General features: G+C 43.5%; 1 protein-coding gene across 1 annotated transcript in view; it reads left to right on the forward strand.

The window, feature by feature from the left end:
- Positions 1–3,689, forward strand: part of Kcnk9 (potassium two pore domain channel subfamily K member 9) — a 77,055-nt gene extending 73,366 nt beyond the window's left edge. The window contains exon 3 of the mRNA XM_026782515.1: positions 3,622–3,689. The gene's annotated coding sequence lies outside the window, so the exon portion shown is untranslated. The remainder of the gene's footprint in view (positions 1–3,621) is intronic.
- Positions 3,690–5,109: the final 1,420 nt, after the last annotated feature.

A 5,109-nucleotide genomic window follows, 5' to 3' on the forward strand; every position in this document is an offset into this window, starting at 1 on the left:
GCATGGGACAGGAGGATATGAAAGGCATAATTTGGAGTCTGTGTAAACAATTTAAAGATTGTCCCTTTGCTAACTGTAAGGCATGGGTAAGGGCTATTAACTCAGCCTGCTGATTAGTGGTATGAGCAAGAGTGCCTCTCTACCACTCCAGTATCTGACACCATGGCATAGTCTGCTCTGTAGATCCCTTCACATGAAAAGGAGCTGCCATCTGTGTACCAGGTATAAGTGGCCTGGAACAGTTTGCTCTCCTGTATATGTGAAGAGTAGGGTGGTAGATTCTCTAAGGTTTCTGTACAGGAATGAGATAGGAATTAATGTTAGATTGAGGTAGGAGATTTGAGATATTAAGGGGTGGGCAGCATTGGAAAGTGAGTGTGGCATCTTCTACTAGTGCCACCTGGAGAGAAAGAACTCCGGAAGGGGGTAAGGTTTGTAAGTCTTTGTAAGTTAAGAGATGGGACAGATTTGGTGGGAGAAGACAATGGTGCATGACCCAAAGTCTAGTTTCCTTGACTCACGAATCAGAAGCTCAGTGGCCACTAAAGCCCATATGCAGGTAAGGTCCAGCTTCTTTGACAGGTGTGCTACAGGTGCAAAGGAAGATCCCAACTGATGTCCTAGGACCCAAGGACATGTCCCTCCTTCTGTTACATAGAGGGAGAAAGGATGAGTTGAATCTGGGAGATGAAGAGTTAGGACCTGAATAAGGGCTTCTTGGAGTCTCTGGAAGGATTTAGTAATGGGATGGAGAAGGGGCTCATGCAGAGAGCTGCCTCGTATAAGGGGCGGGTAAGGAGAGAAAGAGGGGATCCAAGTATGATAAAAATCTCTTTTGTGGAAGGAACTGCAAGGGACTGAATTAGCTTTTTATCTGCATAGGGAAATAGCTTTTTGGGTGGGGTAATAGTTAATCCCAAGTAAGTGACCTGAGTGGTGGATAATTGGGCCTTAGAAGGTGAGATTCAATAGCCCTTTTTGGAAAGGAAATTTAAAAGAGTGGTGGTATCAGATTTGCTGATTTCCAATACTACAAAGTAAAGTATCATTTACATACTGTATGAGTTTAGACTTAGGGAGAGACAGTGAAGAGTATAGCAGAAGCTAAAGCCTGACCAAATAGGTGTGGGCTGTCCTGGAATCTCTGGGGAAGGACAGTCCAGGTGAGCTATGTGGGGAGGTGAGTGTCAGGGTCAGCCCAGGTGAAGGCAAAGATGTTTTGATATTGGGAGCTTAGAGGAATAGAGAAAAAAACATCCTTGAGATCTAGAACTGAGAAGTGGAAGGCTCCTGGAGGAATAGGGGAAAGAAGTGTGTAAGGATTAGGCACTACAGGATGAAGAGGACCACTGTGGAGTTAATGAGACAGAGGTCTTGAACCAGGCAGTAGGTTCCATTAGGTTTTAAACAGCAAGTATAGGGGTGTAGTAGCTTTTTTCTTAGAAGGTCAGAGATGAGAAGCTTAAGTCCTCTAAGGCTCTGGAGAATGAGGGTACTGAGCTTGGGTAATGTACTTAGTAGGATCTTGTAATTGGATAACAATGGGGGAATGGTGCTTAGCAACAGAAAAGTTTTGGGTGTCCCAGACTTGGGAGGCTGGTAAAGGAAAAGATGCATTGGAGCTGGGAGGTTGGGAAGCTAGGAGGAGGAGGAGGGGATACTTTGGAGCTGGAAACAGAAACTAGAAACAGAACTCAGATTGCCAAAGAGGTATTCAGTCTGCTGTTAAAATGTTAAGAAAGCCTGAGGACTGAGGTCAATTTTCCCCTCAGGAAAAAAGTACTGAAAAGCCCTCCTAAGAGGGGGGTAGCCTAAGGTTTTTTCTGCTGCTCAGAGATTGGGACAGTTGCTTAAAAGCAGCATTGTATTTGGACTCTTACCGGTTACAAAAATCTTATCTTTTGGTTAAAATGGATTTAAAAGAATCAAGGTTTGTTAAGTGGTGTCATGGTATTGACCTGTTAATGCTTTAGTTCACTATAGTATGTTAATGGCGAGAAGATGATCAGAACTTGTTTAAGGACACTAGCAATGTTTACTATAAGGTATTACATTAGAAAATGTTTAGGACTTGTCTAAGTTTGACATTAGCAATGAATTCTTGAATTTTATATATTTGATAAGACAAATTTAGAGTTTGATACAGCTAAGTACTCTAGACCAATTCACAAGTGGGCATTCCCAACCCTGGTGATTCTCCATTCCTTTAGTAAGGAGATTAGCCATTGAAGTATGCATGGCAATAAGTATTATCTGCTTAATTACCATTAGCTAATTGCTAATGAACTCTCGACAGAAACCCAGCTTGAAGATGCAGAGCCCAGTACTTTCTCCTTTAGCCCTTTGTTTACAGAGGTCAGCAGTCAAGGATGGGCTTTGATCCCTGCCCTCCCCAGGCACCTAAGGCATGGACTTGCATAAATGAGAATGCATGTTCTGAAGAAGACAAGTAAGACTTGGAATTGAAAAAGTGTTTATCCCAAGGTAGATGCAATCATCTATCCTGTTGCAGAAGCACGGGCTTTATTAAAATAAAAAAGGAATTATGGAGGCCCAAGGAGGCCAAAGGTCAGAGAGTTTGGGACTTGTTTCTAGTTCATTCAAGGTTATTGTGCTTCTAACAAAGGCCCCTAGTGTTTGAACTGCCTTTTTGGAGCCCATTCTCTTTGTGAGGATACCTTGCTCAGCCTAGATATAGCAGGGAGGGCCTTGGTCCTGCCTCAAAATGATGTACCAGACTTTGTTCACTCTCCATGGGAAACCTTACACCCTGAGGAATGAATGGGGAGTGGGTGGGAGGTAGAGAAAAGAGGGAGGAGAGGAGAGAGAAGAAACTGATTGGTGCATAAAGCGAGAAAAAGATTGAGAAAGATTAAAATGAACAAGCAGCACTCCAAAGATGTGGCTAATTTCCTATTGGAGTCAGTTTTACCATCCAGGACATATTCAGGTCCCAGCCCTATGCTCACAGGCACCTTAACTGTCTCATCTTTGAACTGAGTGGCTCTTCTCCAGGCAGAATCTGGAGAAGAATCACCACTCAAACTCTTATTGTAGACCAGAAGACAAACGACAGAAAAGTACAGCCAGTGAAGAGGTAAGATGTGTCTGCTACAGCTGGGGTGGGCACTTCTAAGCTTTTCTATGTTCTACAGTGTGTGTATGTGTGTGTGGGGGGGGGGAGTAAAAGGTTGAAGTGCTCAGTGCAAATTATTTTCATCCTTTTCTATTTTTTTATAGAGTACACGTTTGAAGTAAATAGCTCTTACAGCCTTGCTCACAACTATCGAGCAGGAATAACTTAAAATTAATGATTTCTTGAAATGGATTTCAAGTCGATGGGATATCATTGAATACTCTATTACCACAGCTGCCTTCCCTCCCTGCACACACATCTTCACAATGGAATCTGTCAGAAAGCAGAGGCAATGGGATGAAGGCGAGAAACCACAGGCCATGTCCTTAATTCACTCTCTTCCTGCTATTCACCGCCCCCCCACTTCTATTCGAAAAGATGATTGGAGGCACCAAATTCAAGGTCAAAAAAAAAAAAACAAGAACAAAAAACTCGGAAGCCTCAACATGACCAAAAGATCTTGCATTGTCTTCTCTGTCTTGCAGGACAAGTGAGCAGACCCAAGTCTCAGATCACCAACACAGATCGGGTCATACCAGTGTGAACTCATTCAGTCCACTACAGAAGTTCTGATCCCGAGGAGGAACCCATTTGCCTGACACTGACTGTCCAATTACAGCTCCTGGGTCATGTCTGTGTTTCTAAGAGGCAATTGTGGAATTCTGGAGATGGTGCCCTAAAAGTCACATCTGGATAGAGAGAAGCTCTTGGATCATCCACGAAGCCTCTGGATAGCAGTTTGTTCTTGTCTCTTCAGAGCTTTACTGACCTTCCCCCCCTCCCCCACAGTCATCTGTCCATCTGGTGATCACCCTCACATAGAGATGGGACCCATTTGGGTCCTTGCAACTTGGGTGGAGAATTTTCTTTCCCAAGTTCTTGAATCCAAAGACTTCTGGTCCAGGCACACTGGAAGAGAAAACTCACTGTTTTAAAGTCAGCAGAGTCCCCCTAGTAGAGCTACCACGAGGACCAGCATCTCTGGATTTTCAGACTTGCATTCTGCAGCCTCAATCATGCAGCTTAGCCCATCACCTTCCCCCTTTGGTCTCTGTGATGGTTTGGATAGGAACTGTCCAGCAGCCTCATGTGTGCGATTACTTAATCCCACTATTTTGGAACTTTTAGAAAGAGGGACTCTTTAGCTCAAGAAGCAGGTTGCAACTTTTATTGATTGCTAAATGAGTAGGGAAGGTAAAGAAAAAATGACTTTTGGCTCCAGAATCACCGAGTTACTGCTGAGATTGAGGTGCCACATACAATGATCAGCTAATTAGCTCACCTGCGGGTAAAAGGCAAGGAGCAAAAGTTTTTTTTTTATGTCTTTTTTTATTGAAAAAATTTCCGACTCCTCCCAGCCTCCCATTTCCCTCCCCCTCCTCCCACTTGTCACATGTTCATCTTTTTGGGTCTGGGGTTACCTCACTCAGGATAGTGTTTTCTGTTTCCATCCATTTGCATGCAAAATTCAAGATGTCATTGTTTTTTACTGCTGAGTAGTACTCTATGTATATATTCCACTCTTTCTTCATCCATTCTTCCATTGAAGAGCATCTAGGTTGTTTCCAGGTTCTGGTTATTACAAATAATGCTGCTCTGAACATAGTTGAACAAATGCTTTTGTAATATGATAGGGCGTCTCTTGGGTATAATCCCAAGAGTCATATTGCTGGGTCCTGGGGTAGGTTGATCCCTAATTTCCTGAGAAACCGCCACACTGCTTTCCAAAGTGGTTGCGCAAGTTTGCATTCCCACCAGCAATGGATGAGGGTACCCCTTCCTCTACAACCTCTCCAGCAAAGGCTATCATTTGATGTGGGAATGATAGAATAATAAAAATGGGTTAGATCAATATGTAAGAGCTAGCCAATAAGAGGCTGGAACTAATGGGTCAGACAGTGATTAAAAGAATACAGTTTCCGTGTAATTATTTCGGGGCATAAGCTAAGCTAGCCATGTGGGCGGCCGGGTGC

The sequence above is a fragment of the Microtus ochrogaster genome, chromosome 15 (assembly GCF_000317375.1).
Source record: "Microtus ochrogaster isolate Prairie Vole_2 chromosome 15, MicOch1.0, whole genome shotgun sequence".
Taxonomy (NCBI): domain Eukaryota; kingdom Metazoa; phylum Chordata; class Mammalia; order Rodentia; family Cricetidae; genus Microtus; species Microtus ochrogaster.